Source organism: Caloenas nicobarica, chromosome 3, assembly GCF_036013445.1.
Source record: "Caloenas nicobarica isolate bCalNic1 chromosome 3, bCalNic1.hap1, whole genome shotgun sequence".
Taxonomy (NCBI): domain Eukaryota; kingdom Metazoa; phylum Chordata; class Aves; order Columbiformes; family Columbidae; genus Caloenas; species Caloenas nicobarica.
In genome coordinates, this window is record NC_088247.1 from 103,052,144 (window position 1) to 103,080,037 (window position 27,894).

Here is a 27,894-nt window from a genome sequence, read left to right on the forward strand (position 1 = left end):
AAAGCAAGGAAATGTTTAATTTCCCACTTAGTGTACAATTAACTGTTTTTAATTTGTCAACTGTGTGAACTTGCAGTTCCAACACTGCAGAAGCAAATATCCAAACACCACCTCATTCCTAATAAGACGTGCAGATTTTCTCAAGTGTGAAGCTCACGCTGAGGCATAGCATGGAGATAGTCTTTGCTGCAAATTTAATTCGGTAGGTGTTTTCTTACTGTTAGGATGAAGAACGCCTACTCCAGATGGAGGAGCAAAACGAAACACTGAAAGAAAAATTAGTATCTCGTCTCCGGTTTGAAGCAGAGAGGACAGAGGTATTGTTTATGGTAAAAGGCAGGTATATTGTGTGTGAACTGGCAGATAGCAGTGAAAAAGATAACAGTGAACTGCTGAGAACATGCACGTTGTTAAAATAGACTGTATGTGTTAATATTTAAATTGCAGTTAATATCCTAGCTATAGTCCCGTTATACTAAAAGTCTGAGTCTGAGTTAGAATTACCTATTACAATTGTAAAGTGTTAAACCAGATTTAAATACGAAAGCATGTATGTTCCTGAATCCTTTCTAAATCTGGGTGCTCCAAAGCCCAAAATTAGATCTTTAAAAATTCTGGCCAGTTGCTGCTAATCCTGGAGCCAGGCTTAGCTTGTGCGCTCGTAAATTAAAGCCAGGGCTGTTGCATTTGCACATCTGGACTGAACCCTGGGCCTGGGCAGCTGGGACTCTTGGAAGCTTAGTGTTAGAGGTGTCTTAAGAGCGGTCCGAAAATTACATATAAACAGACCAGTAGTAGAATATAGGGGCTTGTAGAGACTCTCTGGAAGTTTGCAACAGTGTTCATATCAAAGTAACTTTGGCACAATTGATTTTATTTGCCAATGCAGCTTTGGGGATGTTGGGATGTTTTATAAGACTGAAAAAAGTGACGTTAACCTATTATCTAGGCAGGCATCCTTTGTATGGGCAACTTTAATATACATAGGATCATCCTAGATTTACAGTATTTTCACATACAGCTTATTTTAAATCTGGCCTCTGTCTAGGAAAATGTTATAAAAATACATATTAATTACCTGTTTAATGCCTGTGCTGTTGTGGGAGTGAAAGTCTTACTCCTAGGAACCTTGCAAGGAAAACTTCAGAGACTGGCATTTCTATTGAGGCCTTTTCCTGGAAGAGGTTTTCAATACCAAGTAACAAAATATGGAAATTTGAAAGAAAACTGTTTTTCCTTAAAACCCAGCCACAGTCCTGCCATTATTGGTGGAATCTCCTTAATTTGTTCCTAACCCAGTACCCTCTGCAGGGTATCATGGAGGGCCTCACATTGCTTAACTGCTCTTACCAAATATAACACAGTATGAGTTAACATTCATCATTTAAAATATCTTCTCATAGTAGTAAATTGTGGCTCTCAAATATGAAGCAGAGGTATCATATTCTGTTTTCCATTATCTTAGTTCTTTTCCAGTGTAAACTGCTTATTCTCATCATTCATATAAGGCTCCAGAATTCTGTTTTATCATGCTAATTTGAATAACAAAAATCAGACCTCTACATTTTATATATGTGATTCCCTTACTCTTTCCATAAATCCATGTAAATTAATCTCATTTACATGATTAATGGAAGCATTTTCATTTAGTTAGTGTTTGGCTTAAGTGTCCTGAAAAGCAATGATTTGTTGTTCTAAATTTAAGATTTCCTTTTCTGAAGGCGTGTAGCTATTTCAGGCTTAGGTTGATGTAAACAAGAGAAAGCAATTTTATACTGCATATGAAAATACTATACATTAATTTGAGTGCTCTGAACACCGTTATTTTGAAGTCAAGATTATCTTTATAAGTAAATTTTCGTGCACATAAAATGCTGTATATCTTAACTTACGAAAATTCTGTAATGAAAGCTGAGTTAAGTCATTAGTTGTTTAGAAAATGTTTTCCATAGCTGTTAAATAAATGCCACCTTTGATTTTATTTTTTTTTTTTTAGATTATAATATATGACCACTTACTCTATAGTTATTGAAATTAATGTATTTCTCTGCCCTTTGTTCCCAGGCATCCTCAGTGGAGCAGAAATACCCTATTCTTCGCACAGCAGTTTACAGAGGAAGCACAGAAAGGAAATACAAAGCGCCAATAACAGAGGAAGGCATGTGTTTTGGAAATGTGTATGTGCAATTATATTTCTTTATGACAACTTTTTTTTCTCTTCTACTTAAAATTTGAAACAGCAATGGATGTCTTCTACTGAACTATTTGACTGCTCCCCTGCAAATTCTGTGAAGCCCGGATTGATACTCCAACATAACATTTATCATTTTCACCCATTGCAATAGATTCTGATCTCATTTATGTCACTGAAAATCTGGAGAGATGCTAGTGAAATCATTGCAAGCAGAACACTGTCTAGTCAATGGGGAATTATACACTATATTAACCTGTGCAAATGTATTCCTATGTACTGTGTTGCTTTCACCTGTATAAAAGAAGACAAGTATTAGTATTTTTCAAATGCAATGATGGAATATGATGACTGAGTTGATTTAATGTTTATTGTTTAATGTTTATTGTCTTGAAGTGAAACTAAAGGAGTGTTCATGTAGCTCTCAAATACTGTATCAAAAACCTTTGAGGTAGCAGGACAAGGTGAAGGGGTAATGTATACTTGCCAAGAAATGAAGGTTCAGAAAAACAGCTGTAGTGGGATCGGTGAAGTCCAGGATTCTGTCCCAAACATTAGCAGGAGTAGAGGCTTTTTGGGGAGATGATGTCAGCCTGTCTGCCTTCTGTAGTCCATTTCCCTTATATTCCCCCCATCATCCCTAATTATTGGAATATTAATGTTTGGGGCTGCAGTTCTGCCAGATATCTGGTTGTGAACCTGTTGACCATGAACTTGTCTTCTCCCTCTTTAAACTTCCTCATCCTGTCATCCTCCACAGATGCCTGTGGCAGGAAGCTCTAGATGTTCACAGTCCCCATCCTCTAGTACAGTTCATCTTTTGGTTTCCTTTTCCTTTCATGCAGATAGTGAAAAAGGAAAATATTTTTCCGAGTATGAAGAGACAAGAATGCCTTCTTACAGGCAAACCCTGTTCCTGAATTTTGTGGATTGGATTAAAACCACACTAGGGGTATTTTATCCTAAATTACTCAAAAAAAAAAAAAAAAAAAAGGTTTGTCTATCAGTTTCTTCTCAATGGACTTTGAACTAATTGATCTCTTGCATCTAAACTTATATGAAAGATGTAGACATTCAGATGATGTGAACTTCCTAGTTAGTGAAAAATGAGTTTTTGTGTAGTGGAACCTCAATTTTCATCAGTCCTGAGCCAGGCAGAATGGTCTCCATCCCAGATATTGGAAAGTATTTGACTAGTAAGGATCTGTATTCTGGCTTGTATCACCAGCCATGCTACTAATTGCCTAGTTTAATTATTAGGTGATGTGAGAGAAAACTAAGAGGAGGAATCCAATCATAGAAGTTGGAGATGGAATTGTTTCTGGGGAGTGATTTGGGAATATTAAAGGACAGATTAGGAAACTGCTGGTTGTCTTTAGGTTCAGTGCTCACAGCACAACCTGGTTTGTGCTTGTGTATTTCTCCTGGGTAAAATGTTTAGACTTTTACTTTTGTCTTCAGAAAAGCATATAAGTAGTGCTACTATTATAGTATATCGAGGACAGCTAACACAGATTTCTGTCTCCTCTTTCACATACTGGATTTGACTTTGCCAGCACTTTATCATTCTTCAGTTAACAGAGGAATCTCACTTGGCATTGCCATTTGCTACCTGAGGTTTCACTTTTTTGCTCTCACGCTTCTCTTTCCAGAAGGCAAAACTCGTCTTAGCATGGATCTGTCTGCCCTGGCTGTACCATCCAGTTCGGTACAGTCTAGTTCTCCACTCTTCTTTCAGATTTTTTCACAAGTTTCTCTAAGAAATCTTCTCTGCTGTAACTGTGAGACTGTGAAGAAGGTATTCTATAACTGTTAGTTCCTGGTCCTGAAAATAAAGGATGTCCCTGTATTTTTGAATTAAGGAAGATCAAGTCTCCATTCATAGACTCAAGTACAAGATAATTGCTAACCACCGAAATCCTTTGCAGCCAGGGAACTGGTTTGCACCTCCTATCTTTTGGAATAAATTTTCATATTTGATTGCATGTTATCACATGGAAAATGTAATTCAGAGTGAACAAGGGCTGTTATTGAGGAAGATTCTACTGATCTATCAGTCTAGGTAAAATGACAGCAGACAAGCACAGTGCAGCCCCATGTCCTAGCTAGAGAACAGATTAGTTTACAAAAAGGAAAAAAAGTGTTTCTTCCTAACAGTTAGCGGAGAACAGCTGCAGAACCTTGCCCCAGGGAAGGGTAAACATGCAAAAATCAAACTTTTTCTAGTACAAAAAATGTGATTTATAGGACCATGTCTGAGTTTGGCCAATTTACTCTTCCTCCAGGAATTCCAGGTCTGAGTGGACACATTGGTGTCTCTCAACATGACAGTCTCATGAGGGAGATGAGGACTCACTTGTCTACTCTGGGCCATGTTGTTCCCTGCATCTTCATACTGCTGTGTGACAGATTTGTCTCAGATATATGCAAGGGAGTGACTGTGGTCTCTGTCAGATGATCAGCAGATTTATTGATGTCTAGATAATAATTGCATATGGTTATCTAGATAGCAGATAACCACTGCTCTGTTATTAGGTCCTCTCTCACTTTCTCCCATCTTTCTGGAAAGTGGCTGCTGTTCCCGTTCTTTCTGATTAGGCCCTGAACTAACACATGGAACATTCATGGACAGCTTTGAGCTTCAGCTTGTCTAGATGTGCCATACTGAGATTGCAAAGGTAGCTCTTACATCTAGCTAAGGCTGCTGGCATATCAGGCAAAGCTGTGGGGTTTTTTGTTGTTGTTTTGTTTTGGGGTTCTTTTGGTCAAAGACCTGAAAACAGTTTTCAAAAGAACAGACTGCTGTTGAAGAGCTTCCAACAGCTCAGTGTGCACGTACCAGAAGAAAGAAGTTATGGCAAGCGAGTACCAAGAGAAGAAAGAAGTTATAGAATAGTGTAACTTCTTTCAGATGTGTTTTTGGTATGAACAGTGCCCTCCCTGTCCTTCCTTTTGGTAGTTTTTATTATGGAATTCTGTACTGGAAGAGAAACTTCAATATTTGTGCATTGGTTTTTCATGCTCCTGTGGGAAGTGCTTCTATAGCGTGGCTGTTGCTAAAGATGTGTAAGAAGCTGGTGTTTCTTCTCCTCTGTGTCTTTCTCTTTGTGTTTTAACTGCTATCAATTATTTTCCTTATCTTCTCGTACAGGATAATATAGTACATGTATTTTTCAGAGCTTTCTAGCTTAACCTTGAATTACTTTTTCATTTGTTTTGAACTTACTTGAGAGATTTTCAGATTAGTCTACAAATCTAAGAATTCACTTCGGAAAAACAACAAAAAAACCCACACAAACAAACAAAACAAAATGAAAAAGACAAATCCCGTGTTATAGTATTCTTATTTTTTTACGCTTTCTCTAGGAAATAATTTAATTTTGAAAATAAAACATATTACCTTATTTCTGCTTTCACAGTAGATGCCATGCTGTTAGAATTACTAAGAATGAGAACAAATTATACCATTGATTTTTTTTAAGTGTTATTTTCTTAGTTGTGTTTCCCAGAGCTTGAACTTAGTTTAATCTTGAAGCTCTCTTACCTTTGAGACTAATCAAAATAATGACCAGGTTTTATGTAATATTGCTTCTGATGTGTATATTGTCAGAGCACAAGAGGTAGGGCTGTAATTTTATTTTTATTTCTTTCCCCACCCTCACTGTATTTTATTCATCATTGTAAAGTTCCTATTCTGTGCCATAGGACAGCTGCATCTTAATCATAAATGCAAACCAGTATGCAAGTTGTATTTTAGTTGATTTTTCTATTTTGCCTGTATAACTGAATCTTCAGGTTTTTTCTTAATAGAGTATATTGGCCAATTTTAGGCTCTCAGGAACATGTAAAGAGGGAAGAAAAGAATCTGTTTGTCAGCCTACTAGCACGTCAGAGCACATGACAGTGAGGTTAAAAGGGAGCATGACAAAACCCACAGCTTCTGCTTGCGAAGGAGTTCAGCATGGTTTCGGCACATCACCTTCTTCTCCTGTACATGGTAAAGTACATAAAATGACAGAAAGTGAGTAATAAAAGAGATGGCTTTCTTTCCTCATCATTGTAACAATTATTTTCCAAACACTTGTAAATATACAGTGTACTCCAGTGAATTCATAGCAAGAACACTGTAAGTCAAGAGCATTCCAGTTTTTAATTCAAGTGTGATCTGATAATTTATTTTCTGTTTTTCTTTTTAGTGGGCTTCTAATATTTGGTGAGCTATAATACTGCTGTGGGCAGCTGTACTACAAACATGCACTTGGTCCCTCTCTCTAAAGCCTTTAGAAGGGAATGCTCCTCTTTCTCTGGGCACCACAGAGATGTCAATAACTCTTACTTTGTGGATGATGAATGCATAAAAAGACTCCTGCAAAACTGCACACCTTTTTTTTTAAAAAAAAAAAAAGTAAAAAGGAAAAAATGGAATAGTGGAGGTATAACACTGACTTTAACTCAGTATACCAACTGCAAAGTACATAGGAGTTACTGTGGTTTTAAAAAATTACAGTTCTTCATACTTCTTTTCTGTGTAGATTTCCCTAGTCAAAGTTTCTTTAAGTGAGAAGACTGCGTAATGGGCCTTTAATATACTTTTTCCACCAGATGTTAGTTAAATCTAAATACATTACTATCTCTTGTATTATTTTCCAATTGACTCGGGTTTTTTTTCTGAAGTGAGGTCATCTCTCTAAAATACAAAATTATAATTCATGGAAGTTGTATGTATGACAAAATGAAACTACTCACAAAGACTTGGTGGCCCTGTGATCAGAATTCCTGCTCTTTAAAACTCATTGCAAATTTCAAACTGACTTCAACAGGTCAAAATTCAAGCAAGTCTGCAAGCTGGAGTTCCTTTATGTCAGTAATTTTCGGACTATGCTTTGGGTGAAACTTGCAGAAAACATTTTTGAATCAGTTGTGTCCTGGAAGTCCTCAGCACATTAAAAATGAATTTTGAGACACTAAGCCTTGTTAAACAAGGTACTGACTTGTAGGGTTGTCCTGGGTCTGGCTGGGATGGAGTTAACTTAAAAGGTTTTCTAGTAATGAACAGGGCCAAAAAAATGACAGAAGTCAAAGTGAATGTTATCCTCTTCACCTTATGGGAAACAAATATTACTTTCTTATCCAACCATACCGAAGTAACTGATGTCGGCTGATGATCTGAATACAAGTTTTAACATATTGTCAACAACAGAAACAGCTTCTTGTGTGTGTATATTTCTCTATATATACAAATATTAAAACCATCAGAATGCTTTTGGGGAAGTAGATGTTGCAGAAATGTAAAATTGTGGGAAGGTTAACTTAAATGAGAAAATAAATGTGCAGAGTGATCTGCTTTAAATGGCTAATATGTTCCTTTTTAATGTGTTGGTTGCAGATAATACTAGAAAAACTGAAATGCGAACAGCTGTTTTGGAACCAAGTTACCATAAAGAGACTCGTGAGCAACACAATGTTGAAAAATCTTCTAAAAAGCCTGGGAGAACTAGAGTTTATTCTTATGATAGAACAGGTATGTAGGTTGTAGCATCGGTGAGGGGGGAAGATTATGCTATTAGTTATGCCTGTACATCCAATGTGTGTCAGATTTACATTGACATAATGGAGAATAAACTCAACCACTACCGTGTTGCCTCATCCCTCTCCTGCCTTTGGAGTAAGAGCGCATGTGTAGGAGAGAGTTGATGCAGCTGTAAATGAGCAAGTGCTGCCATTTCCATTCTTATTTCAAAGGCCAAAAACTTTATCCTCTGTATTCGCCTTCTGATTGTTTATATTATTAGACCTGGTCTCAGAGCAAAATTTACTTTCAGCCAGGATTTGAATTCTTATTTTAATGTTGTTTATATTTTATAGCTAGCTACAGTAAGTTTTCTTTTAATTAGAAGGTTTGTAAAGAGTAGTCATGTTTTTCCTTCTTGTCTTCCAGGATTATTGTGGGAAAAATATATTTTAATCATTATTTCTTCATTAAAAATATCTGTCACAGAATCTGAAAACTATGAGGGAATGATACCACAATGGATTCTAATTTTTTTTTTTTTTGCAATTTTTTTTCAATGCATATTGTTATAGGCATTAAAAATCATGGGGAAAATATTCTTAGTGCTTTCCAGGACTTCTCAGATTTTTTTCCATAATGTTATAGAATCTTTTGTTCAGCTGGAGTGGTCTTCTCCTATATAGGACTTGATCAGTCTGATTTCAAAAGGTGTAGTTTGTTTCCATGTAAAAATGAATTTCTTTAAAATATTTCGAAGAAAAGTATTCATTATTATTTTGTTTTCAACATCCTTTTTGTTTAGCTGAGATTTTACTCTGCCTTCAGAAGCCTATTCTCATTCTTTCAGTCTTTTCGGCATTTGAAAAGGTCTTTGGGCTGTAAATCATGGTTTTTTTCTTTTTTTCTACTGTGTACTCTGAATTTTACTGTGCAAATTACACCAAAGAGCAGTGAAAAATAAGTGGAAATTGAAATGACTTTGAAATCACTTGAACCACTGTTCTTCAGTTGCAGGAAAATACATTTAGAATATCTGACGGCTTTTTTTTTGAGAAAGACTTTCTAAGACATGTTTTCACTGCCTTCCAACTCAGTCTGAATAACATTAGACCAATCCTTCACATTTGCTAAGGCTTATGCAATGAAACTTAAGAATGAATGGCTGGCCGGCCTGTGCATTGAATCTAAAGATTTTATGTTTTGGGGAAAAAAAATAACTTTTTTTTTTTTTTTTACTTTTCTTGGTGTACTAAAAGCAATTGATGACGATGTCATAATGCATATTTTGAGGCTTCGAGGCAAACTTGGCTGGGAAACAAAGTTAACATCACGTGAATGGTTAGCTAGAGAGGATGACATGGCCAGACTTCAGGACTTCAAACTTACGGTGATTTTCGCTTTACATTCTCCACATCTTGTGCAATTACACATTCTAGAAATTACATTGGTTATAAATGTAAAATACTTATTTCCTGAAAGACTTTACCTCTGAAAAAGGATAGATCTGTTCTTAGAATCAACAAAATCTTTAAAGAGAATAAACTATTCGAATTCTTATTAGCAGGACTGAATTCTAATTCTTAAAAATAGGAATTGGAGGGCAAATCGCACTTTGCAATAGTCAGAGCCATAGTGGAATTCTGGGAGGAGATGGTACGTAGAATTATCCTGTGAAGAGGATAATGGCACCTAGAATTACTTATTCCATCTCTGAGTACGTAGCAATCACTTAAACTCAGCACTCAGCCAGTGCTCCCCACGGTTGAGCTTTTCAGCAGAATTGTGGTCATGTCTGTCCTGATCAGATATGCAAAGTATGAGGCCGGTATTTGTTGTGAGTGGTACTGACCAGTCTGCTCTTGATGTAGCCAAGTGGTTTTTTACTAGTTTGGTGCATTCCGTGACAGACAGAAACATATCTGGTTTAATTATAGTTTTGCATACACAATTTTCATGAATTAAAAAAAAATAGACCACATAGAAAAAAAAATTGTGTTTCTTTCAATGTGCACAATGTTTTTGACACACAATAAAAATAAAATGTATGTTATATTTTATCCCTTGGGACTTTGGATTTCAGATATGGCTGCAAAATGTTTAAGAAGCATTACAGTTGTCCAGAAAACTGAAGTTTCTTCCAGCTATAATGATGCGTTTTTAAAACAACTAGATATCACTGATATCTACAGTCTTTAACTGTTAGGTGTTTGCTACTTAAGAACTCTATGGTGGTTTTTAGGCTTTACAACATTTACCGCTTTTTATAGGTGGAGAAAGGTATTTACTGAAAACTTTCTTCAAGTTTGGAACACTAAAAGGATTATATGAGACTTTTCTCAACAAGAAATACTAATGTTGAAGTAGGTGCTAGTGGTACTGCAAAATAATTATTTAGAGTAGAAATAATAGAACAGGAAAAAATGTGATGATGGTAACAATATCTTTCTAGTTAATTCACTGGTATTACTGAGCTTGTATAAGAATGTTTGGATACTTCATATTCTCATAGTAAAATATATAGGTATATAACCTGTAATAATGAAAAAAAGCTATATATCTACTTATAAATAATTTCTTCTTTTGGCAGGAACCTTTACAGCTAAAAGATAGTGGGGAATATATATATTGTCTTCAACGAAACAGGAACAACTTTAAAGCTCCGTACAACCCGTATGATTTACAGCCTGTCTCTACATATACAGCTATGCAAAAAGAAGAATATTGGACTGTTTCCGCTTCGTTTGTGGCTAAGGTAACACATTGTACAGCACGCAGAACAGCATGAACCCAGAGAATTCCACAGGAAGAACATTTTGCTTTGCATTACTATCGTCACATTCTCATGGCAATTTTGTTACCTTCTTTGTTTAAGAGCTTACTGGTCCCTCCTAAAGACACATCCTCTGCTGGTTTGAGCTGAGCATAGCTCACCCTTTTGCTCCAGCATGTGTTTAGATCTTGAACTTAGATGGTTAACTTAGAACTTAACACTCAGTAATCCACTAAATATCTGCATTTTTGGGCATAGTAATGCACAACAGGGAATACATTCACATCCCACATCTTCTGATCTCAGAGAAGGGCAAACCCTCTTCTGAGAGTTGTGCATCGAAATTGGTAACGTTCATGACTTATCTTTGCTTTTTCTGTTCTTCTACTCTTTGCATTGCAAATAGGTAAGCCCTTAGTGACTTATTGATTAGTCTTTGTTTAGTCCTGACAGCATTTTCTTCTTAAAAAAAAGACGAAAGTTTATTCTCTGCCTCAGAATGAGATCTCGTGACCAGTTTAAGCCTATGTAAGGCTGCTGAGAGACTGGCTCTAAGCCATCCTCTCCATGCGTCAGCACTGGTGATTTCATGGCAAATATATTGGATAGTCTCACTAATATAGCTGAAAATGAATGAAAATACTTTAGATGTGTACTTATATGCTTGCCAGGTTAATTTACAGTCAGATTAGAGAAATAATCCATCTCATCAGGAGCACAGAGCACTGATATTCCTAAAACAAGCACTAAAAATAACACCTTTAAAGAATATGAGCACAACATTCCATGATGTTTCATCAGTTCTTAAATGTCTTTGAAGACAACTCAACTTTGAAGCCCTTTTTCTCTTTAACATCAGTACATTTTAGAACTAGTATGACACTAAGCCTGCGTGGAAGAAGTGATAATTGCATAATTTACATAATTGGATTGTTGCTGGATGCTAAAGTTAAACTTTTTGTTGTATGCATGAGAATACCGATTTGAATGTCAGAAAATTACAGACATAACTTAGAAACAGATGCAATTACTGTTGTTAAAATGGGGAAAATGTATTTTCTACCAGTGGAGGCACTAAGCTTTATAAAAGGAAATTGGAAGAAAAGAATAAATCTTGGGAACCTGGCTGGGAAAAAAGGGCTGTGACATTGTTCCTTTGCCTTCAGAATACTTGCTGTAGTACAGAAATTTGAAGTACAGCTTTGATTTAAATACAGAATGATTTGTTCCAAAACACGTGTAATAAAAGATCTACTACTTGCTTTGGCTAAACCACAGAACAATTAATTCAAAACAATTAATTAGTGTGTAGTAGCCAGTGTTCCTTCTCTTATACTCCTATGAAAAATAATGAAGATTTTTACAAAAGTACATCTGCCCGTTGCCACTTTACCGTGTTCTTGCCAGTCACACTCTAGTCCATAATTTGAAAAGGAATTATGCTAACTTACATTCTCTCTGGAGAATGAAAATCTGTTTGCTTACCCTGTTGCTGATTTACTTCTAAGATGCTGTTTGCCTACCCGAAAGATAGGGCAGAGGTTCAAGTAAAGGTGGTTTTTTAAGTTTGGTACCAGAAGGTGTTGTGGGGTGGTACTTTCTAATGATAAATAAATACATTCAGTTTTCTCCTTCCATACTTTCTGTAAGATACAGCATTTTTATACAAAAAAGGTATCCAGTAAACCTAAATAAATGGATTTTTAAATGTACTAGAGGGCTTTCCTAACTAGGGACAAACTCGGACATATGCCTGAATACTTTCCTGAATGGTGTTTATGTGCCATAATGACATATTTTGAATGAAAGAAATATCTTAATATTTAAAATGACAAAAAAATGTGTAGTAACTGTAAGCTTGTTCAAAGTTAAACAAAAACTACATTGGTAGGCAAAATAAAATGTGGTAAACTTCACCCCCACTGAAGTCATCAGTATTCATGCCTTTAGTCTTTGATAATGAAGATTCAGTAACACTTGTCAAATTATTTTTGAAAAGGAGTTGTGTGTTTTTCTTATTTTTTCCCCTAGTTTTCTTCACACCATAAAATAGGAGAAACGGAAATAAAACCAGTGCCACAATGGCTACAGGAAAGACAACTGTATTATAGGTTACTCAATTTGAATTTCTTCTCCAATTTCAGGTAAGGAAATGAAAAAAACTGATTTAAGTTAATCAATTACAGTAATTATTTTCAATATATTTGTGTGATAAAATGCCAACTTAACACTGTGTTAATTCCTGCATAGTCATTTTCAAGAATTTCAATATGTAAAGACTACTCAAAATCTTTTTGGTTCTTATGTCTAAATCATTAACAAGCCCAAACACCCTCTTTTCTCTTTTGTTATTTTTTATTTCTTCTTGTTTACTTATTGAACCTTAGAAAAAGTAAGATTACCTCTAGTAATATTTTCCTATGCACTAAGTTTCGGGGGGTAAGTTAATTCTTCGATTTGTTCTCTTTCAAATTGCATAGAATGTATGAAGTGGGTAATACAATTCACCTTATATAGAATGCATTCAACAAATTCTGTAGTGTAAAATAGAAGAAAGTATTTAGTGGCTGGCTGTTTTGGAAACATCAGTAAAAACATGATAGCTGAATTTTAACCTCTTGCTTAGATTAATATTATACATCCACCTTCTAAACATTTGTCTCAATATTTTACTTTTATTACTTTTAGTGGAAGATACTTGTTTCTGGTTTATTTTTTACTTTCATCTAGATAATATTGATGGAAGTAATTCAGTTTTGCTACTTGATCCTGTGTCTCACGTTGGATTTATGCATAGGACTTTTTGTGTGCGTTCATCAGTCATCACATTGATGTCATCACAAATTTCACACATTTTTGAAATTGTATTTTATGTTTGCAAGTGCCACACTCCACACATAAACATTAACCAAAGTAATCATGATTTTATTTCATTACATTGCTCCACAAAACTCTGATAACATATGTTGTTACTGAATATGTGTAGATGTGGCAACTAGAGATTTAAAGATTGCTGTGATGGGAATATTTAGAAGACACATAAGCCAGTTTTAAACTTTTAAACAAAATTTTACTCGACTGACATTCTTTAACTACACACTTTATGCTAGTGCATACTTCATACCATTATCTGAATAGGGGAAAGAATTGAAAGGGAAGGGAGAAACTCATGTGTTGAGATAAACACAATTTAATAAAATAACAAAATAACACTAATATACTGCTACTACTAATAATATATGCAAAATGGAAATAGAATATAAAAGATACTCAATGCAATTTCTCATTAATTCCATCCGCACTGAGCAGCTAGTCCCAGGCAGCAGCACCTGGTCCCAACAGCTGATCCTGCAGACAGAACAGAGGAAAAAGGCAGAAAGGCCCAGAGGCCTCTGCAAAACGGCAGGGTGGCAAAAGGCCAAAATAAAGAAAGTCCCAAACAGATCCTGACTCTCCTTAAATATGAAGCGTGACACTGATGGCACAGAATATTCTCATTGATCAGTCCGGATGTCAGTTAAGCTCTGCCCCATCTTTGCCTCCCTTCCTCGATCTCTCACACCTGTGGGCAGAGCTTGGAAGCCTTGGCTCCCAGACCAGAGGAATTAAAAGCAATAATTCTGTCCCAGGGTGTTATCTTCTTGTTCTCAAACTAAATCTAAACAATGACCATACTAGCTATGAAAAAGAAAGGTTACTAACTGCATGAAGGAAAATTAACTCGTTTTCAATCCAACCAGCATGCAAGGGAAGCTGAAAAAGTAGGGAACATGTTGCATCACTTCTCCCCACCCAGCCACCCTGGGAACCCTACCTATTTATAGAGTTGTGTTTATATTGTTTCTAGACAATCGGGTTCTGCCTCTGGGCTGGCATTGAAAAAGCTTGATGGGTACTTTCCCAGGCTGCAGCAGGTGCCTTATCCTGTAGCTTGGCTGTTGTTTTCTTCCTTGTGTATGTGGGGTTTTTAGGTTTGTTTTTGTTTTTTTTCCTGTTTCTTTGTTGATTTTCGTGAGTTAGCTGTTAGCAAAAGTAATGTTCGCCCAGCTTTGGGGGTTGTGTTTGATCACTGCCCATTAATTGACCATCAGTGAATCATGGGTTCTGGGATACTTTGCTTTCAACCTGTGGCCCTGTTTTCAAGGCCTTTGCTGTTATCCCTTGCTTAACCCACATGCCAATAAGAAATGTCTGGTACCAATGCCTGGTTCACATGGGGAGTTCTCAGAACAAGTTGGTACCAAGCCTAAGCAGCCAGGACTGGGGCTTGGTGCAGTCAACATAAGGCACAGTTAGCTTAAAGCTTCTGGTTTATTATTGGCAGCGGCAATTCTATTTTTATTGGGCACAAAAATGCTTATGCAGTTATGGTACGTTAAGGATGCTTATGTTTGGGTTTAAAACAAGTTAATATTAACATTTGCTTAGTGTACTTTTCTTTTGTGGGTACAACAGACCTCTACTTTAGCTATACTTTTCATACATCTGTCAAGATAGGTGAAAAGGTGTGGAGGGAATGTTTGGGAGCAGATTTAGAAAGCAGAAATTGGCTAAATAGATCTGCATCTGTGTCCCAACAGCGTAAATGCTGTTAATGAGCTGTTGCGACAGCAGATGTGACAGTCTGTAAAATTTACATACCTAAATAATTATTTCTATTGCTTCTAGAATGAAGAAATACTTTCTAGTCTGGAAAACCAACGCTAGAAGAAGCAAGATGAACAAGACCAAGTCAGTTTGAATGTAGGTTTTTCATGGGAAAAGAATTAAAGAATACTTCATCTCCTGCTGTACACTTTACCAATTTGTGTCTTACTTTCCTTAAATACTTTATAAATCAACAAAGACCATTATACAAATGTCATATAACCTGTTGATACCAGCATGGAAGACTTACTCTAATAAAGTTTTTATGGTAATTTTATCTTACTGTGAAGGAGCCTGGAATTTTAATTCGAGAAATCTAAGCTTTAATTTGATGTTTGTCTAGTGCCAAGCACAGTAGGATTCTGCCTTATGACTTGGGATTTTTGCTATAAGTGGGATGAAAATAATAATTAATGCAGTGCTATACTGTAAAATGAGAGTGGTTGCACCTAATCCAGGCTGAATATGTGCCGAATGAGAAGACGGAATTCAGTCTGTATGTCGGGGTGAGTAAACAGAGTACCATCACACTTCACCTAATCTCCTTAAGGCCATCCTTGATTAGCGTGTAAATAGTATTTGCATTGTGTAGGCCTGATGATGAAAAAGACACTGTTAACTCTTCACAAGAGATTTTTTCCCCCTTTTATGGGAAGGTATCCTATAGTTAAGATTAGTCTTACAGGTTTTTAATTATCCATTGTGTTAGAAAGAGACTACTTTCTGAGTTTTAAATCAAAATTATTAGCTTTGTGCTGAGAACATATGGATTAAATCTTTCACTTGTATCTAGGGGTAAGGAACTGGAAAAGATTGATGGCCTTTTTCTTCCATTTGAACAGTCAAGTGGAAAAGGCATAAACTGTCAAGTAGACATTTGTCTAGTTTTAAAGTTACTGAAATAGCAAAGGTACTCAAGTAAACAGAGTTTTTAACTGCATAAAATCTGAAAACTGTCATTTATGGAACGTGTCATTAAAAATAATATATGATGAGTCAGCTTCTGAAAAAAGTCATGGTTTTGCTTGGCATTAGTCAGACACATTCATTAATTCATACATTAATGCTTAACAGATACACAGTGCTTTCTCTAAAAGCAGGTTTTTTGTAGGTGGTAAGTTCATCGAAATTCTGTTGGGGCACTTTAAATGACCTGACTACAGAGTATTTTTAGTATGTTATGTCAAAATCAGATTTATCTTTTGAAATGTTTTTATATCCTGAAATCATATGGTCTTAACTGTAACCTTTTTATAAACTATAAATTATTTCTGATGTTCTTCATACTTCAGCATTTGAATAAATTTGTGGGTGAGCTGTTCCTGTAAGTAAAGATGGTAAAAGAGAATGTAGTCCCTATAGAATCTATAAATTTTTTTTGTTGAGTTTTGGGGTTTGGTTTTATTCCTGAGTATGTTGCTACTCACAGAAAGTTATTTGGTCTTGGTTATTTTTAGTTTTGAAATTGCAGTTTGGTTTTTTGGGGTGGTTTTTTTTTAACATGTGTGAATTAGATATTGGACTCCTTTATGTAAACACACTGGTCATGTGATATAGATTCAGCAAGGGACCTATGTGCAAGCCATGTCCACCACCCTTATTTTATGGTGAGGGACCTGATCAGTGAAAGAACACATTCACAGTGCTGTCCTGAAGGATGCTCTAGACCAAAATGTTAATTTTACATTCAGAAGATGCACAAAAATAGGGTAGGAGAGTATGTAACAGAAAAAATACTTACTGTACAGTAAGTGTAATTCCTTGAGAAAATTCTCCAAGGGGCAAGACTGAAGTTTTTGCTGTGTGAACCTTCACCATCTGGTTTGAGTAACTCTACAGGAACCTGTCTCGCAGTTCTTTACTGTGAAGTCTGCAATGAAGAAGGGTGAAAACAGCATCTAAAACCATGACCAGATTGGGAGCTACTGCTAGGAATAGACCTGTGCTTCCAAGACAATGTATGTGTCACAAGATTAAGAAATGTGGCTTAAGTGGCAATGCTACTTTAACTGTAGAAGAATAATTTCAGAAAGTCTGTATTTAAGCCCCAGAAGTGTGTGCACTGCTATATAAAATGAAGCAATATCTGTCCTGAAAAGTTAACAGTATAATAACAAAACATTGGGTGACAACCTGAGAGGGGAGTAATACTGAAAATGCTGATATCAGAAACCAAGAATTTTTAGACAGGCTTTGAAATATTTTAAGATGATTGCGCAGAGTAACAAGTTGATTAAATGTAAGAAAATACAATTTTGTGCTCTTTACAGCTGTTTGCCTTTTTGATAATGCTGTTTCTTGGAGGTGTGGTAGTTTAGAGTGTGTTTAAATAATTGCTTGAAACTGAGTTGCTTATTCTAGCTCATCTTTCATATGACTGTGCACATTTCAAGAATGTTGCAATTGCAAGTAGAATGTGCTAAAATAGTCCTTATCCTAACAAAATCCAAACAATTCTTAATAGACAATTAGTTGCGGTTAAGAGTTAGACATCTTTAATGTACAGAATAAAACTTACAGTTTTTTCTCTTGCAGTGTTAAATCCACAGATGGCAAGTCTTCTGTCTCTCAGTAGTTCAATGGCACAAGTAGAATCCTACAGCAGACAGTTTATATTATTATCTTTGCATGGTGAAAAATGCTAACATTGCAAACATCAAAATCAACACTACAAAAGGGAGTATCTTCAGAAGATTTCAAGAACATTCTAGTTAAGCATACAAGCACTATGAAATAGGTTGTAGGAATGACTACTGAAAAGCAGATCTGAATGATCAAAGTCAAAAGCTTTTACTATCAGAAAGACTGCCTTATTTTGACAGCCTTCCATTTGGCTAATGTAACACATTTGTCTATGATTAATAAAATTGAAGAAATTAATTCACATATCTTTCAATTAAGTGGATTTATAGCTGGTGAGACATAAACACTGATGGAGACAAATGAGAATATGCTACGTGATTGTATTCCGTATTTAAAATTCAGTGATATTTTGAAATCAAATGCTTCGTCTTGACAGTAATGTCATTAGATATTTATAATGTCTGCTTGGCACTCTGAACTGCATGCTGTGGTTCTGTCTCAAAGAGATATGTACGATGGCCTGTATGCATGTTCATAAAGTGGATATGCATGTGTCTGCTCTGCCAAGACCTTTAATTAGGATGGCCTGTGGTGGGCACACTGATGCTTCACTTCCCATTCTCCTGACTAAATGAGAAATAAGACAGAGTCATTCTAGTTCCTTTCAGTCACCAAGCAGTGACACACCAGTTCATGGCTATGTTTTTCAATTGATTTAGTCGTCTCTGACTAAATGCCTTTTTTAAATATTAGACCATTTCTGAGCCATCCAACACAGATGCAGTACTTGACACAATTATTTCTGTGAAGGATTCCAGAACCAGCTGCCTAACACAGTTGTCTAGAGGCTTACTTTTGGAATCATCCATCATGCAAATGCACATTGGTCATGAAAATTATGTCCACTAACTTAATTTTTTCAAGTCTGTAGTCTACATTACCTGCTCTTCTCATCCTCGTGTGTACTCAGAATAACTCTGAAATATTTGCAGTTCTACATGTGCTGAGACTAAAATGACATTTTATGTGCTCTGACTTGTATCCCTGTGCATTCTGCAAGAGAGGACTGTGTATGGATGCCTGTTCTATGACACTTCAAGGAGGAGTCTCAGGAAAAGTCAGTAATTGCAAGTGATAAAAACACTGCCTTCCATTTCTCCCCTTCTTTATCGTGAGAAATTCCCACAGTGTTCCATAAATTTGTCTTTCAGAATGCCTCACATTGCCTGTCTTTGCCTCGGATTTCTGTTTGCTTGCTTTTTTTTAGCAGTCCCTTCATGTAATCTTACCTTTTTGCTGACATGTGTTCTTCTTAGCAATGTTTGTGCAATATTTATTGAATATAAGACTTATTTTATTTTGATATTTCATACCTCTCTCACTCTTTAAACACAAAATAGTAAAACCTGTCTGGTAATTGAGATTTCCAGCTTGTTCTCATTACCTTGTTCCTTTTGGGTTTTACGTTGCATTCTTTTGCTCATTTCATAGCAAATATACAAAAAGATTTAAACACTGTAGAATATTTTTTTCTGCCCTGGGCAATATTCTGAGGGATGAGCACTGTGTGTATAGACAGAAAGATTTGCCCAACCCTTTGAAATTAAGATTAGGTGATCTTACTGAGAGCTCTTGTGAAAGTATTTTCCTGCACTCAGGACTTACACCAATACAGGCTTGAAGTATGTGTGATACCCCACTGACCTCAGTGACACTGAAATACCCATCTCTGTAAGCTCAAAATCTTACACAACATAAATAAAGAGTTCAATTTGATCCAAGAAGTTAACTTGTATATAAAAGTAGAGGGGAAATTATATGCTTGGAAACGGAAGATATTATTTCCTCTATTGCACGTCATTGATTTTTGGATCTTCTTTTCATATAGTAAATTAAGGAATGTTTCTGCTATAACTTTCAGTATTGATAGTTACATGAAAACATATGTACAGATAGATAATATAAATTTCTGATTCTATATGCATTAAAACTTATAAAGTGTTTAGTGCCAAACAATCAGAGAACTGAATAGCAAATTACCTGCTACTTTCCTCATTGCAGACTTCAAATTTACAAAAAAATTATTCAAGGGGATAATATAACAGCTTAATGAATTGTAGAAACGAGTTCTTCCAGAATACTAGTACTCCTTTTCAAATATAATCTACTGTTTGAAGTTGCTGCCCCTTTATAAAGGCTTTTTAATGAAATGTGAGTAAAGCACAATGTGTTGCTTTGCAGTTTTAGGTAGTTTTGAAATATTACTATGGGATTAACTACATACTTTTTCTTTAATCTCAGAAATCAGTACATGCAGGAGAGCAAGGACAGCAGTTATTGTTGCCAGTAACTGGCCAACTCAGGTTTATATAGTTTTGCAATCAGATTTTAATAATTTTGTCTGTATGAAATCAATAACTCATTATATTAACTGTATTTCCTTGAAAACACATAGTGGCATTAATGAACAACTAGTAACAATTTCAGATTTTAGTATCTTTCCAGTAGAATCCAATGTACCTTTACCAACCAAACTGGGTTTAACTTTGCTTTATTAATTTACATAAACACAGCTTACTGCCAGCATCAATATTTCATACTTAAATCTCTGCCAATAATTTAAGGTATATTAACATTTATTAACATATAACATGCCATGCACCAGAGGCATGAGATTAGAAAAGACATAGCTGAAAACTGAATTTTTTTTTCTCTGATGCTTTTTTGCTTCAACATTTTTTTGTTAAAAGAGGAGGAAAGTTTGGGTGTTGGGGTTTGTATGTTTGTTTGTTTGGGGTCGTGTGTATTTGGTTGGGGGTTTCGTGTGTATTTTGTTTTGTTTTTCCCCAGAAAAAAAATTGTATCAGGGTTTTTTTCCTAACAAAATTGGTATAGCGAACACTCCAGACCAGATAGTAGGTCTGTTAGCTTAGGGCATTTATCTGTTGAGATGCGTGTGTTGAAATCATTGTTTGGCCTGATTTGTTAGATTTTAAAATAAAGCAATTTCTGTTTGTAATTAGCAATATTTCTTGGCTATGTCTATGTAGTGTTTTGAAAGCAGAAATGAGCTTGTCGTATTCATGATTTGAATTAGTAAGATTCAAAGCACCAGAAATATTTTTGAACTTTTTTCTCTTAGATACTTGTTTGAGTTTTTTTGTTTGGTTTGGTTTGTTGTTGTTTGTTTGGTGGTTTTTTTTCTTTTCCCAAAACAAAATTGAAAGGAAGTTCTAGATGATCTTACCTGATTCATTTCAGAATTATTTCACGACAGTAACTTCAATAAAAGAGGGAAAAAACTCATGATGGTTGTTCTTTCAGTGCCACCTTTATTAATACTGGCAATCTCTTTGCAGCATTGTGTTGGTTTAGTATTACTTCAGCCCTACAGGAAGACTACAAATTGAAAGCTTTTAGGAAAATCTTTGCTACTTTTACATACTAGAGATTTTGAAAAAAAAAAAAAAAAAAGCTGAGCTTGCTTTACACTTGGGGTTTTTGGGATGTTTGCTGCTTATAGTGTAGTTTTAAGAGGAGAAGTTTGCGTAAGAAAAGTATTGCATACTTTATGCAAAGTTATGAAACAAACTTTTGAAAGTAAATAAAGTAATATATATTTGTTTAAGTTTTTCACTAAAAAATAATGCTACAAATACCAGACTGACATCTCTTTAATGTTAGGTTTCCCATGCAGGTGTTGGCCCATATAATATAAATCCATTCTGTTCTCTATGGTGATTGTCATTACAAAGTTGGATACAACAGTGAATGGGAAAACAGTGAGCCGCATATGTGACATCTTAGAGAAGATCCTGGAAGATACCAGTGATAATGATCTAGTGGGGAGTCTGCAAGCAGGTGTGTGTGTGTATATATATATATATGTATGGCACAACGTGTTGTCATGCAGAGATTCTGCATGAGATACTCTTGCAATGGAAAAAGCACAATTTCCTGGGTGAGGTCTTCTGCACGGGCTGTTTTGCCAGCACCACTCTTGGAGATCAAGGTAGGAGTGATTCTACTTGTCACTGTTAGTATAGACATTTCCTAAAAGAGAAATCTTGGGTATTACATGTCTTGAACGGCAGTTGCTTCGAGACTAGTAATCATTCTTTTTTGTCCTTGATTTTTAAAATGTCCAGGGGTGTTTTGTTCTCAAAGACTTGGCATATTAGTGCACTCGATAAGACTCAGCTATGGCATCAAAATTGTTCTTCTTGTCCATTCACCTTAACCTTGGAAGAGAGCTATTTCAGTTCTAGAAGGTATTCCTACTGCACTTGTGGATGATTTTGATCAAGATGTGGAAGTTAAGATAAAACTAACAGAAATCAGATGCTGTTTTCCTAAGAATTATATCTGAGTCCTGCATAACTTAATGTTCAGTTGTTAACTGGATTAGCTTTAGAAATTTTACAAGCTGTATCAATTTCAATCTATTTTCAGCTATGATATGAAACAAATTTGGAAGTCATCCATAGACTTGTGGGTGTCCAAGTGGTGCACCAGGTCGCTAACCATTTCCCCTTGGATCATTGGGGCTTCATACTGCTCCTCATCCCTGCCTTCTGGCTCAGGGGGCTGGGTACCTGGAGCACAACTGGTCTGACTATCAAAGACTGAGGTGAAGAAGGCATTTAATACCTCAGCCTTTCCCTCATCTTCTGTTACTATATTTCCCCCTGTGTCCATCAGGAGATGGAGATTCTCCTTAGCCCTCCTCTTGTTGCTAATATGTTTATAGAAACATTTCTTGTTGCCTTTCACAGCGGTGGCAAGGCGAGGCTCTAGTTGGGCTTTGGACCTTCTGATTTTCTCCCTGCATAACCTCACAGAGTTCTTGTATTCCTCTTGAGTGGCCTGCCCCTCCTTCCAAAGGTTACTAATTCTCCTTTTATTCCTAAGTTCCAGGCGCAGCTCTCTATTCAGCCAGGCCGGCCTACTTCCCCGCTGGCTCGCCTTCCGTCACACGGGGACAGCCTGCTCCTGTGCCTCTAAGATTACCTTCATGAAGAGAGACCAGCCTTCCTGGACTCCTTTGTCCTCCAGGACTGCTTCCCAAAGGACTCTGCCAACCAGCCTTCTGGACAGGCCAAAGTCTGCCCTTCCAAAGTCCGAAGTACCAGTTCTGCTGACCACCCTTCTAACTTCTCCAACTCAATCATTTCATGATCGCTATACCTAAGGCAACCTCCAACCAATACATTGCCCGTGAGCCCTTCTCTATTTACAAACAACAGATCCGGTGGGGCTCCTTCCCCATTTTACAAGGGAACCTGGGAGAGTGGGGTGGTCACAGTAGAAACCCTCCTCCTTCTACACTGGGCAGGAACTTGTTGCCATTTCCCCTCATTCCTGAAGCTGCTGCATTCCACATCCTGAGCCTCTTGCCCGTTGGACAGAGGCACCTGGGAAGGTGGGGTGAGTAGGGGGGTGTTTCTCCTGCCACCCCGAGTATGCACTTGCTTCCATTCATCCCTTTCCCTTGACCTGCCTTCTTCAGTCAGGCAAGGGGAGGAGACAGGAATCCCTTGATCTTCGTTTCTTGCTGGTGGTCTTACCTGCCCATGGGCAGCCAGATCTTGATCCCATCAGTTGATTTCCTTTTCCAGCTCCCTGATACTTGTCAACCTTCCACCTCCTCTCGCAGCTCTGCTACCAGACTGAGCAGGTCATCCACCTGCTCACATCTCACACAACTGCTTTCTGTGTTACCACTCCATACCAGTGAAAGGTTCTGACATGCTCTGCAGCCTGAAGAGGAAGCATTATCTAACTGAAATTAACAACTTGATTGTAAAGACTCTTAGACTTTGGTTTGTTTTTTTTTTTTTTCTATTAAAAAATAGGTTCTATTTACAAGCCAAAATTGGCAGTCCTAGTCATGCTATATAACCTTTTCCACCTCCAACAGTTACTTTTCTTTGGCATTTGACAGCTGTAGCCCACGAGGTGAAGGAAAGTACTTCTGGCAAAAATGCTAAAATAAGAGACGCAGAAAAGTTTGACTTTTCAGCCTGTTCTTCTAAATATTTACATATTCTGAATTTTACACAGAGTGCTTAATAGCAATATGGTTAACTGGGAGAGAGTGTGACCTTTCTGCCTTGAAGTTGTAGTGTAAGTGTCCATTCTAACTGCAGGCGACTTTGTACTGTTTGAAAAAAGTCACTTTTAGCCAGTCTCTGCAAGATGCAGCTGGTGAGCTCCAACATTTCTGCCAGTACCTGAGAATATAGTGGAGAGAAGGTTTGTGCCAGACTTGGTCTGTCAACAACAGAACCTGAGGGAATGGCAGGAAGATGTGCCAGGGGAGGTTTAGGTTGGACATGAGGAAAAGGTTCTTCACCCAGAGGGTGGTGGAGCACTGGAACAGGCTCCCCAGGGAGGTGTCACGGCCCCAAGCCTGACAGTGTTCAAGAAGAGACTGGACAACACCCTCAGACACATGGTGTGAACTGCGGGGTTATCATCTGCAGGGACAGGAGTTGGACTCGATGATCCTTGTGGGTCCCTTCCAACTCAGGACATTCTATGATTCTACAAGAGAAGCATGTGGACATGTAAATACCCAGCAGCAAAGCAGATAACAGTGGTTTCAAGCCATTGGGCATTGGTCCTTCCATTTGTCCTCGCAAACATCCTGTAGAAGGTTCTCTGCTGATATGCTCTGGCTTTCAAAATAGTATCCCTTCTCCAGAAGACAGTGATTTTAGGACATCTTGGAAGCATGAAGCTGGCTGTCTTGTAAACTGTGCACCAAATTTGACCTACTGCAACTCTGTGCTGAAAGAGTGGATGGCAAATAGATCTATGTGACAATCACTGATTTTCCTTTCCTGTGCTTTCCCCTCAGCTTGGTTAGTAATTGGAGCAAAGGTCAAAGTCACCTGAGACCAACTCAGGCAGCCAAATATACCAGGTTTATTCTTTTGATTTCTTAAGTTCAGACTCACAAGTCTTCAAAAGCTTTTTGTCAGATCTGATACCCAGGGAAGTGGTGGAATCACAATTCTTGGTGATGAGGCTCTTAGGGACATGGTTTAGTGCCAGAGTTAGGTTATGGTTGGACCTGATGATCTTGAGGATCTCTTCCAACCAAAATTATTCTATGATTCCATGAATTTAGTGTCATGACGTTCAAGGTTGTATCATTGAGCTCCAGAGACAGGTCTCCTAAGCTTTATCTTCAGCCCCCCTTGCAGGCTGTGATAGATGGTGTTACAGTCTCGTGATGTTGGAGGCAGCAGCCGCATACCTGGCAAGTCCGGCTCTCTCTCACAGGATTCTTGAAAAATTGCAGATGGTTCTTGTCCCTTCAGAGGGACTGAGTTTTTTCAGTGACAAATCAAATAGTCCTGTTTATTTAAGTAATTGCAGGCAGCTTACCCTGAACTATTTCCTGCTATTCGAGTCCTCACTTTCAAATGTCTGCAATACCTTTTATTTCTGTTGTCTCTGCTGTCACAGCCCTCTTACCATCAGAAACTTCAAGGAGAAAGCAAAATCAAAGCCACTGCCAGACTGTTCTGGCTTCTTCTGCTTCAGTTAATCACGTCTTGCTCTTCCGCTGCCTCAAGGTATGATTATTGCCTTTGTCTTCTGACCCTCATAAATGCAGTGGTTCCTCCAAGAGACCTTGTTGCTCTGCAGTACTGGAGAGATTCTCTCCATTTATGCATTGCCATGTCCTCCCAGCCCTCTCACCAATCCAGGTCACCGATGATCAATCCCTTGGTCTTTGAACTGGGTGCCACACAGACAGCTTGAGAATCCAGGACACGCGGGAAATAGAGAAGCCTTAATACCCAGATATCCTTAATCTTGTTAATACCTCTTCCAGCGCTCAGAACACTGAGAAGTCAACCCATGAGTCATGACTGCTGTCATGTTGTGATACCTTAAATTGAGAAGCAGGATGGCGAAAAGATGCGTCGGTTTCTGCTGAAAAGCTGTTGGTTTGTTGGGTGATGTTTCAGTTTTAGTCTCAATAGTCTGCTTCACCAGCAGCATGGAGTTGGTGATGCTGACAAATAGCCTGAGTTCATTTCAGACCATTAAGAGAAAATAAGCCAGGATGTTCCTTATGACTTTTTTTTTAAAAAAATGTGTATTCAAGGACTGCTCCTTCCATGAGATACGCTAACACAGCGAGGAAGGTGCGACATTATAACTTACATATTTTGTGTCCATAACATTATAGCTAATAATCTTGGATCCTAACAAGTCTCACACATAAATGGAAATATTTACGGACAGTAGAAAGCAATTCACTAGCTATAATGAACTAGTTACAGCAAGAAAACTTCTTTTGATATTGTTCTACCAAATTTAATTCTTGATTCCTCTCATATTCGACTGGACTGGAAGAATTAAGATTATCCATGAGCTTGGACTGTGTTCAGTTAGCAGAAAAACTCTGCCCAGTTGACCCCCAGCCCCCCAAAAAAGAAAAGAAACAAATAAAGAAGATGGTGAAGATCGTATGTGTGGTCCTTTACGATCTTAGTAAAACACGGAAAACCGGAATGTATATGCACAGCGTGGACACTGGTGGGACCAAAACCAAAAGACAGTCAGTGGGAAAAAACCTCAGCAGTTTAAGACCATGGGTTGCCCGTACAACGATAGTGGAGTGTTAGTGGGTTATTCACACTTTTTTCCCCCATCTGAAACATGGAATAGTTCTTCAGAAATCACTATAAATTGAGAACTATATTTTTCATGTTTCATGCACTTTGAATTTTAGTAGCAGTACTGCAAAATTATCTACCCTCTTACTCTTAATAGTGATTTAATGTTTCACACTCCATTTGGCTTCTAGCAAGCAAACAGTAACCAAAATGCCAGCCAACTAGTGTACACATTTATAAAGTGATGTGAATGTACTGAAAAGTTGTAATGTATGTGATTTATGGCAGTGAAATATTTGAAGATTATAATAATATGCATTAATTATTGAACTTGTTGTTGTTTTATTCATTTTGGGGGGAGAGGGAGAAAAATAATTTCTGCAAAAGCATCCTGACAAGTTGCAGTCATTATCAGAGAAACTTCATATATTTGCATTTACTTGAGCAACTGGAAGGGTTTGGGATGAAAGGATCATTATGAAGACGATTCTCTTCTCAGCATAAAAACCCTCTATGGAACTTTTGTAAAAAATAATAGGAATAAAACTTACTTTCAATAATCTTGTGCACGACATATTTGAAGGAGAACCACCCCTTCATATTTTTATATATGAAACATATTACATGTCATTCATTAATATTATTGTGTTTCTGCTATGCTATTTAATTTCTTCAAGACCAAAAACTTCAATTAATATGCACGATTAGTTTTAAAAGCCTTCTATTTGAATATGATTGGATACATTAAAGAAGAAAATCCAATGAGTAATTCTCTCTCTTTTTTCTTTATTTTTGAATTCAGTCTTCCACAAACCATGTCTGTCGTTATAAGGATTAGATACAATAATATTCAAATTAATAACATGGTTGAGAAATGCTAGGGTGTTAGGTTATACCAGCCATGCTTTCTGCTCTAAATGATATTTTTTGTGACTTGATGGACATCCTTCATAAAGCAGCAGATTATTAAATTTTAATAATTTTTATTGTCAGTTGTGCTTAACCAGTCATGCAGTTCAGTGTGTCCAGAAGAAAATACTGTCCCCAACAGAAGCTAAGAAAAACACTTGTTTTTTGAATCAGATTTTCAATGAGCATTACAGCTATGGTGTTCACACTCGCATTTAAATTTGTAAGCAAAATTACAGGTTTATCAGTTACTTAAATGTGAGTGTTAATTCTAAAAATGATCATATGAGATTATGTTACTAGATAAGGCTATACCATATCTTTATTACAAAGCAGAAATATATGTGACATTATTATCATACCGAATAGCTTCTGTAGGAAGCTTAGTATGAAGTGCTTTTGCGTCCCACAGCTAAGCACCTTGGAAATTTAATTCTACACCAGGCACACCCGTTGAGTGGTTCCTGCGATGGCATTGTCATCAAAGTTGTTTTGCAATATAAAGCAGATGCCATCTGTATTCTGCTTGTTCCTCGTTGTAAGTGGTTTATCATATTTACTCATATGAGCACTTACCTGTGGGCATTCGAGAAGAACATCGAAGGCATCGGTGTGTTAGAGAATTCCAGGGTTAACTGGGAGG